This window comes from Stegostoma tigrinum, unplaced genomic scaffold, assembly GCF_030684315.1.
Source record: "Stegostoma tigrinum isolate sSteTig4 unplaced genomic scaffold, sSteTig4.hap1 scaffold_244, whole genome shotgun sequence".
Lineage (NCBI taxonomy): Eukaryota > Metazoa > Chordata > Chondrichthyes > Orectolobiformes > Stegostomatidae > Stegostoma > Stegostoma tigrinum.
This window is the reverse complement of record NW_026728177.1, coordinates 224,864-241,363: the sequence shown is the minus strand read 5'-3', so window position 1 is coordinate 241,363 and position 16,500 is coordinate 224,864. Positions and strand designations below refer to the sequence as shown.

The 16,500-nt window shown below is 47.0% G+C and overlaps 1 long non-coding RNA gene across 2 annotated transcripts in view; it reads right to left on the bottom strand.

The window, feature by feature from the left end:
* Positions 1–16,500, bottom strand: part of LOC132208001 (uncharacterized) — a 215,032-nt gene that overhangs the window by 2,634 nt on the left and 195,898 nt on the right. The window lies entirely within an intron of this gene.

Sequence of the window (16,500 nt, the reverse complement as noted above, 5' to 3'; positions counted from 1 at the left end):
TTTATTGTGTTTATTCTGAGTAACTCTAGCTCCAGAAGGGCCCACCCAGGACTGTACCACAACAGCAAGGTGTGGCAGAAATCAGGGCTGGCTGGCTGACCAGCAATGTTCGCAAGGGCACTAACAAGGCAAAGGATTGGCAATAAGGGAAGGACACTTGCAGACAGGTGGTTCATGACCCATTGCATCACTGCCACTTCTTGCTGTGACTGTCACCCCCACCACCCCACCACCACCCAGCCCTGGGCAGCAGTGCTGGAAATGCACTGCACTTTGAGCACTGGAATTGCTGGGCATGATGACATGAGTCTGACCTTGCAGCCATTTCATTGGCTTCTGCTTTTTCTGGAGCAGAGATACCAATCATGACTCAATCTGTAACTGTTCCCATCAGGTTGGCCACAACTCAGTGCTGGAGTGGATGGGTTCCAAACACTGCGCCAGATTGAAGCCAGAGTCTTTCATGCTCCGTGACATTAATGGCAGGCTTTCTAACCTGCCAATGCACCAATCCTTCTTCTGTCGGCCACCCCATCCCCATTGCAGTTCTCATCTGAATCCCCTGTACCTGAAATGGAGTGTGACTTCATCCTCTGGTGAACTGGCTCCAATTCCTTGAGACCTCACTGCAGGTCACTCATGCTCAGTGTCCGAAATGAGGAATAACTGGTTGAGGGACAGAGTGGTTGAGGAAAGAAATTCCAGTGTTAGTACCTTGGCAGCTCACAGCAATGCCACCTGTGAGCTAACTCCAACTGGAAATGTTCAGGAATGAGTTAGTGTAAGACTGTAGATAGCTCTGAAAACTAGGAGACTGGAGGGGATTACAGAGATTAGGGGAGAGATTCAAGACCGTGGAGGGATTTGAAACCGAAACTAGAGTTTATTAATTAATATTAAAATTGAGGATTTGCTGAACTTGGAATTGATGCAGGTCAAGGGGCACAGGATGTGCTATGAACGGTTAACATAAACAGCAGAAGACCCTGATTTTATCGAGAATAGAAAGCGAGAGGTGCGCAGGGTGCACTGGAATAATTAAGTGCAAAGGGACCAAAAGCAAGAATGCCTGTTTCAGCAACAAATAAACTGGGATTGGAACAAAGTAAGATGTTACAACAGCATTCGTTTGATCGTTCTTTGTGAAAGGGGTGGGGAGCGGTTGTGAGGAAAGAAGGGGTGAGGGCAGGACATTTCCATAATTCTTCTTTCTTTGAATTAGAGTTTCTTTATTTAGTTTTACTGTCTTCTGTCCCTGTAGAGTGCACTGGGTTAATGGCAGGAAACGTACAAGGAGAAGTCCCCTCAGTGACAGCCAACTGTGTGAGAGCTATTAAAAGAGGAATTACTAAATAATGGTTACTAAATCTGGAGAACTATGATTTTGATTACTAATGAGATTTATCAGCTCTGGCTTCTTTCAGTTGACAGCAAGAGGTTTGTTGATGAATCTCTAACATTCACAGCTTTGACTTTCAACCAACTTTCCACAAGGGGTGGGGGGGCGGGGGGTTCGTGAATGGAAGGAGCTGCCAACAGATGTGGTCGAGGCAGATAAAATTGCTGTATTTAAAAGACATTTGGACAGGTACACAATTAGGAAAGGTTTAGACGGATACCAAACACAGGCAAATGGGACCGGTTAAGTTTGGGACACCTGATCAGTACAGATGATTGGGACTGAAGGTCCTGATTCTGTGCTGTATGACTCTATGAATCTATGACTGAAGAGCTAACTAGGTGTGTGCATGAGGGCAATGCATTTGATACAGTCTACTTGGGCTTCAGCAAAGCTTTTGACAAGATCCCCCATTTGAAGACTGTTAGAACAGGAAACAGTCCATGGGATCCGAGGGCACATGTGCACAGGAAATCATAACTCATGTAATTTCAATGAGTTTTTTAAAGTAGTAATCAAGAGCATTGATTAAGGCAGAAAGATGGACGCATACGGGCTTCAGTAAGGCGTTCAAGAAGGTTCCTCACGGTAGTCCAAGAGGGAAGTTAAATCACACGGAGCACAGGGAGAGCTAGCCATAGAACATAGAACATTACAGCACAGTACAGGCCCTTCGGCCCTCGACCTTGTGCCGACCTGTCATGCCGATCTCAAGCCCATCTAACCTGCACTATTCCATGTACGCCCATATGCTTATCCAATGGCGACTTAAATGTACCTAAAGTTGGCAAATCTACGACCGTTGCAGGCAAAGCGTTCCATTCCCTTACTACTGTCTGAGTAAAGAAACTACCTCTGACATCTGTCCTATATCTTTCACCCCTCAATTTAAAGCTATGCCCCCTCGTGTTCGCCGTCACCATCCGAGGAAAAAGGCTCTCCCTATCCACCCTATCTAACCCTCTGATTATTTTATATGTCTCAATTAAGTCACCTCTCAACCTTCTTCTCTCTAATGAAAACAGCCTCAAGTCCCTCAGCCATTCATTCTAAGACCTTCCCTCTATACCAGGCAACATCCTAGTAAATCTCCTCTGCACCCTTTTCAAAGCTTCCACATCCTTCTTATAATGCGGTGACCAGAACTGTACACAATACTCCAAGTGCGGCCGCACCAGAGTTTTGTACAGCTTCACCATAAACTCTTGGTTCCGGAACTCGATCCCTCTATTAATCAAAGCTAAAACACTGTATGCCTTCTAAACGGCCCTGTCACCCTGGGTGGCAACTTTCAAGGATCTGTGTTCATGGACACCGAAATCTCTCTGTTCATCCATACTACTAAGCATCTTACCATTAGCCCTGTACTTTGCCTTCTGGTTACTCCTACCAAAGTGCATCACCTCACACTTGTCTGCATTAAACTCCATTTGCCACCTCTCAGACCAGCTCTGCAGCTTATCTATGTCTCTCTGCAACCAATCCTTTGTCACTATCCACAAGTCCACCGATCTTAGTGTCATCTGCAAATTTACTAACCCATCCTTCTACGCCCTCATCCAGGTCATTTATAAAAATGACAAACAGCAGTGGACCCAACACCGACCCTTGCGGTACCACCAGAAACTGGTCTCCAGGATGAACGTTTCCCATCAACTACCACCCTCTGTCTTCTTTCAGCAAGCTAATTTCTGATCCAAACTGCTATATCTCCCACAATTCCATTCCTCTGCATTTTGTACAATAGTCTGTTATGGGGAACCTTATCGAACGCCTTGCTGAAATCCATATACACCACATCAACCGGTTTACTCTCATCTATCTGTTTGGTCACCTTCTCAAAGAACTCAATAAGGTTTGTGAAGCACGACCTTCCCTTCACAAAACCGTGCTGACTATCCCGAATCAATTTATTCTTTTCTAGATGATTGTAAATCCTATCCCATATAACCTTTTTCAACACTTTACCAACAACTGAGGTAAGGCTCACTGGTCTATAATTACCAGGGTTGTCTCTACTCCCCTTCTTGAACAGGGGAACCACAATTGCTGTCCTCCAGTCATCTGGCACTATTCCTGTAGACAATGATGAGTTAAAGATCAATGCCAAAGGCTTGGCAATCTCCTCCCTGGATTCTCAGAGGATCCGAGGATAAATCCCATCCGGCCCAGGGGACATTGCTATCTTCACCCTTTGTAAGATTTCAAATACCTCTTCCTTCTGAACCTCAATCCCACTTAGTCCAGTAGCCTGTATCTCTGTATTCTCCTCGACAGCATTGTCGTTTTCTAGAGTGAATACTGTTGAAAAATATTCATTTAGCGCTTCCCCTATCTCATCTGACTCCACACACAACTTACCACTATTATCCTTGATTGGGCCTCATCTTACTTTTGTCATTCTTTTCTTCCTTAAATACCGATAGAAAGCCTGAGGGTTTACCCTGATCCTATCCGCCAACAACTTCTCATGTCTCCTCCTGGATCTTCTGAGCTCTCTCTTTCGGTCTTTCCTGGCTACCTTGTAACCCTCAATCACCCTAACTGAGCCTTCACATCTGAAAGTAACAGAAGCCTTCTTCTTCCTCTTGACCAGAGATTCCACTTCCTTCGTAAACCACGGCTCCCGCACCCTACAGCTTACTCACTGCCTGACAGGTACATACTTATCTAGGACACACAGGAGCTTTTCCTTGAATAAGCTCCACATTTCTATTGTGCCCATCCACTGCAGTTTCCTTCCCCATCCCATGCTCCCTAAATCTTGCATAATCTCTTCGTAATTGCCTTTCCCCTAGCTATAACTCTTGCCCAGTGGTGTACACCTGTACCTTTCCATCACTGAAGTAGACATAACAGAATTGTGATCGCTATCACCAAGGTGATCAACTACTTCGAAATCTAACACCTGGCCAGGATCATGACCCAGGACTGATGTGGTCACTGCACCCCAATTCCAGCAGTCAATACATCCCATTTCACTCAGTCACTGCATCCCACTTCCCTCAGTCCCTGCATCCCATTTCACTCAGTCACTGTGTCCCGTTTCTCACTGAGGCTGCATTCAATTTCCGTCAATCACTGCATCCCATTTCCGTCAGTCAAGGCATCCCATTTCCATCAGTCACTGCATCCCATTTCCCTCAGTCACTGCATCCCATTTCCCTCAGTCACTGCATCCCATTTCACTCAATCACTGCATCCCATTTCACTCAATCACTGCAGCTCCTTCACCACAGTCACTGCGTCCAATTTCCATCAGTCACTGTTTCCCATATCTCACAGACGCTGCATTCAATTTCCCACACTCACTGTATCCCATTACCCATCGTCAGAGCATCTCCTTTCCGTCAGTCTCTGCATCGCATTTCACTCAGTGATTGCATCCCATTTCCCTCAGTCACTGCATCCCATTTCCCTCAGTCACTGCATCCCATTGCCCTCAGTCACTGCATCCCAGGACCCTCAGTCACTGCATCCCAGGACCCTCAGTCACTGCACCCCAAGCCCGCTCGGGCACTGCATCCCTATTAACTCACTCACTCCTTCCCAGTACCTCAGTCACTGCATCACATTTCCATCAGACACTGCATCCCATTTCACTCAGTCACTGCAGCTCATGTCACTCTGTCACTGCATCCAATTTCCATCAGTCACTGCATCTCATTTAACTCATTCACTCAATCCCATTTCACAAAGTCACTGCATCCCATTTCACTCAGTCACTGCATCGCATTTCTCACAGTCACTGCATCGCATTACTCTCAGTCACTGCATCGCATTTCATTCAGTGATGCATACCATTTCACTCAGTGATGCATCACATTTCACACAATCACTGCATCCCAATTCACTCAGTCACTGCATCTCATTTCACTCAGTCACTGGATCCATTTCAAGCAGTCACTGCATCCCCTTTCACGCTGTCACTGCATCCCATTTCACTCAGTCACTGCATCTCATTTCCGTCAGTTACAGAATCATATTTCCATCAAACAATGCATCTCATTTCACTCAGTCACTGCAGCTCATGTCACTCTGTCACTGCATCCAATTTCCATCAGTCAGTGCATCTCATTTCACTCATTCACTGCATCGCATTTCACTCAGTCACTGCATCCCATTTCACCTCGTCACTGCATCCCATTTCACCTAGTCACTGCATCCCATTGCACTCAGTGATGCATCCCATTGCACTCAGTGACTGCATCCCATTTCACTCAGTTACTGCATCCCATTTCCCTCAGTCACTGCATCCCATTTCCGTCAGTCACTGCAGCTCATTTCACTCAGTCACTGCATCCCATTTGAAGCAGTCACTGCACCGCATTTCACGCAGTCACTGCACCGCATTTCACGCAGTCACTGCACCGCATTTCACGCAGACACTGCATCCCATTTCACTCAGTTACTGCATCCCATTTCACTCATTCACTGCATCTCCTTCACCACAGTCACTGCATCCCATTTCCATCAGTCACTGGTTCCCGTATCTCATAGACGCTGCATTCAATTTCCCACACTCACTGCATCCCATCTCACTCAGTCACTGCATCCCATTTCCATCAGTCACTGCATCCCATTTCCATTTGATACTGCATCAGTTACTGCATCATATTTCCATCAAACAATGCATCTCATTTCACTCAGTCACTGCAGCTCATGTCACTCTGTCTCTGCATCCAATTTCCATCAGTCAGTGCATCTCATTTCACTCATTCACTGCATCGCATTTCACTCAGTCACTGAATCCCATTTCCCTCAGTCACTGCATCCCATTTCCCTCAGTCACTGCATCCCATTTCACTCAGTCACTGCATCCCATTTGAAGCAGTCACTGCATCCCATTTGAAGCAGTCACTGCATCCCATTTGATGCAGTCACTGCATCCCATTTCACGCAGTCACTGCACCGCATTTCACGCAGTCACTGCACCGCATTTCACGCAGACACTGCATCCTATTTCACTCAGTCACTGCATCCCATTTCACTCAATCACTGCATCTCCTTCACCACAGTCACTGCATCCCATTTTCATCACTCACTGTTTCCCGGATCTCGCAGACGCTGCATTCAATTTCCCACACTCACTGCATCCCATCTCACTCAGTCACTGCATCCCATTTCCATCAGTCACTGGTTCCCGTATCTCACTGACGCTGCTTTCAATTTCTGACACTCACTGTATCCCATTTCCCATAGACACAGCATCTCCCTTCCCTCAGACTCTGCATCTCATTTCAATCAGTGATTGCATCCTACTTCCCACAAATACTGCATCCCATTTCGCTCAGTCACTGCATCTCATTTCACTTGGTCACTGCATCCCATTTCCCTCAGTCACTGCATCTCATTTCCGTCAAACAAGGCATCTCATTTCACTCAGTCACTGCAGTTGATGTCGCTCTGTCACTGCATCCAATTTCCATCATTCAGTGCATCTCATTTCACTCAGTCAGTGCATCTCATTTCCCTCAGACACTGCATCTCATTTCCCTCAGTCACTGCATCCCATTTCACACAGTCACTGCATCCCATTTCACACAGTCACTGCATCCCATTTCACACAATCAGTGCATCTCATTTCCCTCAGTCACTGCATCCCATTTCCCTCAGTCACTGCAACCCATTTCCCTCAGTCAATGTATCCCATTTGCGTCAGTCACTGCATCCCATTTCACTCAATCACTGCATCCCATTTCCCTGAGTCACTGCATCACATTTCCCTGAGTCACTGCATCCCATTTCCCTCAGTCACTGCATCCCATTTCACACAATCACTGCATCCCAATTCACTCAGTCACTGCATCCCATTTCACTCAGTCACTGGATCCATTTCAAGCAGTCACTGCATCCCCTTTCACGCTGTCACTGCATCCCATTTCACTCAGTCACTGCATCCCATTTCACTCAGTCACTGCATCCCATTTCACTCAGTCACTCTGTCCCATTTCCCTCAGTCTCTGGATCCCATTTCAAGGAGTCACTGCATCCCATTTCACGCTGTCACTGCATCGCATTTCACGCTGACAAAGCATCGCATTTCACCCTGTCACTGCATCGCATTTCACGCAGTCGCTGCATCCCATTTCACTCAGTCACTGCATCCCATTTCACTCAGTCACTGCATTTCCTTTCCCCGAGACACTGCATCTCCTTTCGCCGAGACACTGCATCCCATTTCCATTAGACACTGCATCCCTTTTCCATCAGAAAATGCATCCCATTTCACTCAGTCACTACATTCAATTTCCTTCAGTCACTGCATCCAATTTCCATCAGTTACTGCATCACATTTCTGTCAATCACTCGATCCCATTTCACTCAGTGATGCGTCCCATTTCACTCAGTGACTGCAACACATTTCACTCACTGACTGCATCCCATTTCACTCAGAGACTGCATCCCATTTCACTCAGAGACTGCATCCCATTTCACTCAATTACTGCATCCCAATTCTCTCAGTCACTGCATCACATTTCACTCAGTCACTGCATCATGTTTCACACAGTCACTGCATCCCATTTCACTCAGTCACTGCATCTCCTTCACCACAGTCACTGCATTCCATTTCCATCAGTCACTGTTTCCCGTATCTCACAGGCGCTGCATTCAATTTCCCACACTCACTGCATCCCATTTCCCATAGTCACAGCATCTCCTTTCCCTCAGTCTCTGCATTGCATTTCACTCAGTCAATGCTTCCCATGTCCCTCAGTCACTGTATCCCATGTCCCTCAGTCACTGCATCCCATTTCCCTCAGTCACTGCATCTCATTTCAGTCAGTCACTGCATCCCATTTCCCTCAGTCACTGCATCTCATTTCACTCAGGCACTGTATCCCATTTCCCTCACACACTGCACCCCCATGAACTAAGTCACTCCATCCCAGTACCTCAGTCACTGCATCCCATTTCCATCAGGTACTGCATCGCATTTCACTCAGTCACTGCATCCCATTTCCCTCAGTCACTGCATCTCGTTCACCACAGTCACTGCATCCCATTTCACGCAGTCACTGCATCCCATTTCACTCAATCACTGCATCCCATTTCCCTGAGTCACTGCATCACATTTCCCTGAGTCACTGCATCCCATTTCCCTCAATCACTGCATCCCATTTCACACAATCACTGCATCCCAATTCACTCAGTCACTGCATCCAATTTCACTCACTCACTGGATCCATTTCAAGCAGTCACTGCATCCCCTTTCATGCTGTCACTGCATCCCATTTCACTCAGTCACTGCATCCCATTTCACTCAGTCACTCTGTCCCATTTCACTCAGTCACTGGATCCCATTTCAAGGAGTCACTGCATCCCATTTCACGCTGTCACTGCATCGCATTTCACCCTGTCAAAGCATCGCATTTCACCCTGTCACTGCATCGCATTTCACGCAGTCACTGCATCCCATTTCACGCAGTCACTGCATATCCTTTCCCCGAGACACTGCATCTCCTTTCGCCGAGACACTGCATCCCATTTCCATTAGACACTGCATCCCATTTTCATCAGAAAATGCATCCCATTTCACTCAGTCACTACATTCAATTTCCTTCAGTCACTGCATCCCATTTCCATCAGTCACTGCATCACATTTCTGTCAATCACTGGATCCCCTTTCACTCAGTGATGCGTCCCCTTTCACTCAGTGACTGCAACACATTTCACTCACTGACTGCAACACATTTCACTCAGAGACTGCATCCCATTTCACTCAGAGACTGCATCCCATTTCACTCAGAGACTGCATCCCATTTCACTCAGTCACTGCATCACAGTTCACTCAGTGACTGAATCACAGTACACTCAGTGAGGGCATCATATTTCACTCAGTGACGGAATCACATTTCACTCAGTGACTGAATCACATTTCACTGATTCACTGCATCCCATTTCACGCAGTAAATGCATCCCGTTTCACGCAGTCACTGCATCGCATTTCACTCAGTCACTGCATCACATTTCACTCAGTCACTACATCACATTTCACTCAGTCACTGCATCCCAATTCACTCAATCACTGCATCTCCTTCACCACAATCACAGCATCCCATTTCCATCAGTCACTGGTTCCCGTATCTCACAGACGCTGCATTCAATTTCCGACACTCACTGTACCCCATTTCCCATAGACACAGCGTCTCCTTTCCCAAAGTCTCTGCATCTCATTTCAATCAGTGATTGCATCCTACTTCCCAAAAATACTGCATCCCAATTAGCTCAGTCACTGCATCTCATTTCACTCGGTCACTGCATCCCAATTCCCTCGGTCACTACATCCCATTTCCCTCAGTCACTGCATCTCATTTCCGTCAGTTACTGCATCATATTTCCATCAAACAATGCATCTCATTTCACTCAGTCACTGCAGCTAATGTCACTCTGTCACTGCATCCAATTTCCATCAGTCAGTGCATCTCATTTCACTCATTCACTGCATCGCATTTCACTCAGTCACTGCATCACATTTCACTCAGTCACTGCATCCCATTTCCCTCAGTCACTGCATCCCATTTCCGTCAGTCACTGCATCTCATTTCACTCAGTGATGCATCCGATTTCACTCAGTCACTGCATCCCATTTGAAGCAGTCACTGCATCCCATTTCACGCAGTCACTGCACCGCATTTCACGCAGTCACTGCACCGCATTTCACGCAGACACTGCATCCTATTTCACTCAGTCACTGCATCCCATTTCACTCAATCACTGCATCTCCTTCACCACAGTCACTGCATTCCATTTCCATCAGTCACTGTTTCCCGTATCTCACAGGCGCTGCATTCAATTTCCCACACTCGCTGCATTCAATTTCCCACACTCACTGCATCCCATTTCCATAGTCACAGCATCTCCTTTCCCTCAGTCTCTGCATTGCAGTTCACTCAGTCAATGCTTCCCATGTCCCTCAGTCACTGCATCCCATGTCCCTCAGTCACTGCATCCCATTTCCCTCAGTCACTGCATCTCATTTCAGTCAGTCACTGCATCCCATTTCACGCTGTCACTGCATCGCATTTCACACTGTCACTGCATCGCATTTCACCCTGTCACTGCATCGCATTTCACCCTGTCACTGCATCGCATTTCACCCTGTCACTGCATCCCATTTCACTCAGTCACTGCATATCCTTTCCCCGAGACACTGCATCTCCTTTCCCCGAGACACTGCATCCCATTTCCATTAGACACTGCATCCCATTTCCATCAGAAAATGCATCCCATTTCACTCAGTCACTACATTCAATTTCCTTCAGTCACTGCATCCTATTTCCATCAGTCACTGCATCACATTTCGGTCCATCACTGGATCCCATTTCACTCAGTGATGCGTCCCATTTCACTCAGTGACTGCAACACATTTCACTCACTGACTGCAACACATTTCACTCAGAGACTGCATCCCATTTCACTCAGAGACTGCATCCCATTTCACTCAGACACTGCATCCCATTTCACTCAGTCACTGCATCCCATTTCACTCAGTCACTGCATCCCATTTCACTCAGTCACTGCATCCGAATTCTCTCAGTCACTGCATCACATTTCACTCAGTCACTGCATCACGTTTCTCACAGTCACTGCATCCCATTTCACTCAGTCACTGCATCTCCTTCACCACAGTCACTGCATTCCATTTCCATCAGTCACTGTTTCCCGTATCTCACAGGCGCTGCATTCAATTTCCCACACTCACTGCATCCCATTTCCATAGTCACAGCATCTCCTTTCCCTCAGTCTCTGCATTGCAGTTCACTCAGTCAATGCTTCCCATGTCCCTCAGTCACTGCATCCCATGTCCCTCAGTCACTGCATCCCATTTTACTCAGTCACTGCATCTCATTTCAGTCAGTCACTGCATCCCATTTCCCTCAGTCACTGCATCTCATTTCACTCAGGCACTGTATCCCATTTCCCTCACACACTGCACCCCAAGTCCGCTCGGGCACTGCATCCCCATGAACTCAGTCACTCCTTCCCAGTACCTCAGTCACTGCATCCCATTTCCATCAGGTACTGCATCACATTTCCATCAGACACTACAGCTCATGTCACTCTGTCACTGCATCCCATTTCCCTCAGTCACTGCATCCCATTTCACTCAGTCACTGCATCCCATTTCCCTCAGTCACTGCATCTCCTTCACCACAGTCACTGCATCCCATTTCATGCAGTCACTGCATCACATTTCACTCAGTCACTGCATCATATTTTACTCAGTCACTGCATCCCATTTCACTCAATCACTGCATCTCCTTCACCACAGTCACTGCGTCCAATTTCCATCAGTCACTGTTTGCTGTATCTCACAGACGCTGCATTCCATTTCACACCCTCACTGCATCCCATTTCCCATCGTCACAGCATCACCTTTCCCTCAGTCCCTGCATCGCAATTCACTCAGTGATTGCATCCCATTTCCCTCAGTCACTGCATACCATTTAGCTCAGTAACTGCATCGCATTTCACTCAGTCACTGCATCACATTTCACTCAGTCACTGCATCCGAATTCACTCAATCACTGCATCTCCTTCACCACAATCACAGCATCCCATTTCGATCAGTCACTGGTTCCCGTATCTCACAGACGCTGCATTCAATTTCCGACACTCACTGTACCCCATTTCCCATAGACACAGCGTCTCCTTTCCCAAAGTCTCTGCATCTCATTTCAATCAGTGATTGCATCCTACTTCCCAAAAATACTGCATCCCAATTAGCTCAGTCACTGCATCTCATTTCACTCGGTCACTGCATCCCAATTCCCTTGGTCACTACATCCCATTTCCCTCAGTCACTGCATCTCATTTCCGTCAGTTACTGCATCATATTTCCATCAAACAATGCATCTCATTTCACTCAGTCACTGCAGCTAATGTCACTCTGTCACTGCATCCAATTTCCATCAGTCAGTGCATCTCATTTCACTCATTCACTGCATCGCATTTCACTCAGTCACTGCATCACATTTCACTCAGTCACTGCATCCCATTTCCCTCAGTCACTGCATCCCATTTCCGTCAGTCACTGCATCTCATTTCACTCAGTGATGCATCCGATTTCACTCAGTCACTGCATCCCATTTGAAGCAGTCACTGCATCCCATTTCACGCAGTCACTGCACCGCATTTCACGCAGTCACTGCACCGCATTTCACGCAGACACTGCATCCTATTTCACTCAGTCACTGCATCCCATTTCACTCAATCACTGCATCTCCTTCACCACAGTCACTGCATCCCATTTTCATCACTCACGGTTTCCCGTATCTCGCAGACGCTGCATTCAATTTCCCACACTCACTGCATCCCATCTCACTCAGTCACTGCATCCCATTTCCATCAGTCACTGGTTCCCGTATCTCACAGACGCTGCTTTCAATTTCTGACACTCACTGTATCCCATTTCCCATAGACACAGCATCTCCCTTCCCTCAGACTCTGTATCTCATTTCAATCAGTGATTGCATCCTACTTCCCACAAATACTGCATCCCATTTCGCTCAGTCACTGCATCTCATTTCACTTGGTCACTGCATCCCATTTCACTCAATCACTGCATCCCATTTCCCTGAGTCACAGCATCACATTTCCCTGAGTCACTGCATCCCATTTCCCTCAATCACTGCATCCCATTTCACACAATCACTGCATCCCAATTCACTCAGTCACTGCATCCAATTTCACTCACTCACTGGATCCATTTCAAGCAGTCACTGCATCCCCTTTCATGCTGTCACTGCATCCCATTTCACTCAGTCACTGCATCCCATTTCACTCAGTCACTCTGTCCCATTTCACTCAGTCACTGGATCCCATTTCAAGGAGTCACTGCATCCCATTTCACGCTGTCACTGCATCGCATTTCACCCTGTCAAAGCATCGCATTTCACCCTGTCACTGCATCGCATTTCACGCAGTCACTGCATCCCATTTCACTCAGTCACTGCATATCCTTTCCCCGAGACACTGCATCTCCTTTCGCCGAGACACTGCATCCCATTTCCATTAGACACTGCATCCCATTTTCATCAGAAAATGCATCCCATTTCACTCAGTCACTACATTCAATTTCCTTCAGTCACTGCATCCCATTTCCATCAGTCACTGCATCACATTTCTGTCAATCACTGGATCCCCTTTCACTCAGTGATGCGTCCCCTTTCACTCAGTGACTGCAACACATTTCACTCACTGACTGCAACACATTTCACTCAGAGACTGCATCCCATTTCACTCAGAGACTGCATCCCATTTCACTCAGTCACTGCATCACAGTTCACTCAGTGACTGAATCACAGTACACTCAGTGAGGGCATCATATTTCACTCAGTGACGGAATCACATTTCACTCAGTGACTGAATCACATTTCACTGATTCACTGCATCCCATTTCACGCAGTAAATGCATCCCGTTTCACGCAGTCACTGCATCGCATTTCACTCAGTCACTGCATCACATTTCACTCAGTCACTACATCACATTTCACTCAGTCACTGCATCCCAATTCACTCAATCACTGCATCTCCTTCACCACAATCACAGCATCCCATTTCCATCAGTCACTGGTTCCCGTATCTCACAGACGCTGCATTCAATTTCCGACACTCACTGTACCCCATTTCCCATAGACACGGCGTCTTCTTTCCCAAAGTCTCTGCATCTCATTTCAATCAGTGATTGCATCCTACTTCCCAAAAATACTGCATCCCAATTAGCTCAGTCACTGCATCTCATTTCACTCGGTCACTGCATCCCAATTCCCTCGGTCACTACATCCCATTTCCCTCAGTCACTGCATCTCATTTCCGTCAGTTACTGCATCATATTTCCATCAAACAATGCATCTCATTTCACTCAGTCACTGCAGCTAATGTCACTCTGTCACTGCATCCAATTTCCATCAATCAGTGCATCTCATTTCACTCATTCACTGCATCGCATTTCACTCAGTCACTGCATCACATTTCACTCAGTCACTGCATCCCATTTCCCTCAGTCACTGCATCCCATTTCCGTCAGTCACTGCATCTCATTTCACTCAGTGATGCATCCGATTTCACTCAGTGATGCATCCCATTTCACTCAGTCACTGCATCCCATTTCCCACAGTCACTGCATCCCATTTGAAGCAGTCACTGCATCCCATTTGAAGCAGTCACTGCATCCCATTTGAAGCAGTCACTGCACCGCATTTCACGCAGTCACTGCACCGCATTTCACGCAGACACTGCATCCTATTTCACTCAGTCACTGCATCCCATTTCACTCAATCACTGCATCTCCTTCACCACAGTCACTGCATCCCATTTTCATCACTCACTGTTTCCCGTATCTCGCAGACGCTGCATTCAATTTCCCACACTCACTGCATCCCATCTCACTCAGTCACTGCATCCCATTTCCATCAGTCACTGGTTCCCGTATCTCACAGACGCTGCTTTCAATTTCTGACACTCACTGTATCCCATTTCCCATAGACACAGCATCTCCCTTCCCTCAGACTCTGCATCTCATTTCAATCAGTGATTGCATCCTACTTCCCACAAATACTGCATCCCATTTCGCTCAGTCACTGCATCACATTTCACTTGGTCACTGCATCCCTATTCACTCAATCACTGCATCCTATTTCCCTGAGTCACTGCATCACATTTCCCTGAGTCACTGCATCCCATTTCCCTCAGTCACTGCATCCCATTTCCCTCAGTCACTGCATCCCATTTCACAAAATCACTGCATCCCAATTCACTCAGTCACTGCATCCCATTTCACTCACTCACTGGATCCATTTCAAGCAGTCACTGCATCCCCTTTCATGCTGTCACTGCATCCCATTTCACTCAGTCACTGCATCCCATTTCACTCAGTCACTGCATCCCATTTCACTCAGTCACTGCATCCCATTTCACTCAGTCACTCTGTCCCATTTCCCTCAGTCACTGGATCCCATTTCAAGGAGTCACTGCATCCCATTTCACGCCGTCACTGCATCGCATTTCACGCTGTCACTGCATCGCATTTCACCCTGTCACTGCATCGCATTTCACGCAGTCACTGCATCCCATTTCACTCAGTCACTGCATCCCATTTCACTCAGTCACTGCATATCCTTTCCCCGAGACACTGCATCTCCTTTCGCCGAGACACTGCATCCCATTTCCATTCGACACTGCATCCCATTTCCATCAGAAAATGCATCCCATTTCACTCAGTCACTACATTCAATTTCCTTCAGTCACTGCATCCCATTTCCATCAGTCACTGCATCACATTTCTGTCAATCACTGGATCCCATTTCACTCAGTGATGCGTCCCATTTCACTCAGAGACTCATCCCATTTCACTCAGAGACTGCATCCCATTTCACTCAGTCACTGCATCCCAATTCTCTGAGTCACTGCATCCCAATTCTCTCAGTCACTGCATGACATTTCACTCAGTCACTGCATCCCGTTTCACTCAGTCACTGCATCTACTTCACCACAGTCAGTGCATTGCATTTCCATCAGTCACTGTTTCCCGTATCTCACAGGCGTTGCATTCAATTTCCCACACTCACTGCATCCCATTTCCATAGTCACAGCATCTCCTTTCCCTCAGTCTCTGCATTGCATTTCACTCAGTCAATGCTTCCCATGTCCCTCAGTCACTGCATCCCATGTCCGCTCGGGCACTGCATCCCCATGAACTCAGTCACTGCATCCCATTTCCCTCAGTCACTGCATCCCATTTCCCTCAGTCACTGCATCTCCTTCACCACAGTCACTGCATCCCATTTCACGCAGTCACTGCATCACATTTCACTCAGTCACTGCATCATATTTTACTCAGTCACTGCATCCCATTTCACTCAATCACTGCATCTCCTTCACCACAGTCACTGCGTCCAATTTCCATCAGTCACTGTTTACTGTATCTCACAGACGCTGCATTCCATTTCACACCCTCACTGCATCCCATTTCCCATCGTCACAGCATCACCTTTCCCTCAGTCCCTGCATCGCAATTCACTCAGTGATTGCATCCCATTTCCCTCAGTCACTGCATACCATTTAGCTCAGTAACTGCATCCCATTTCCGTCAGTCA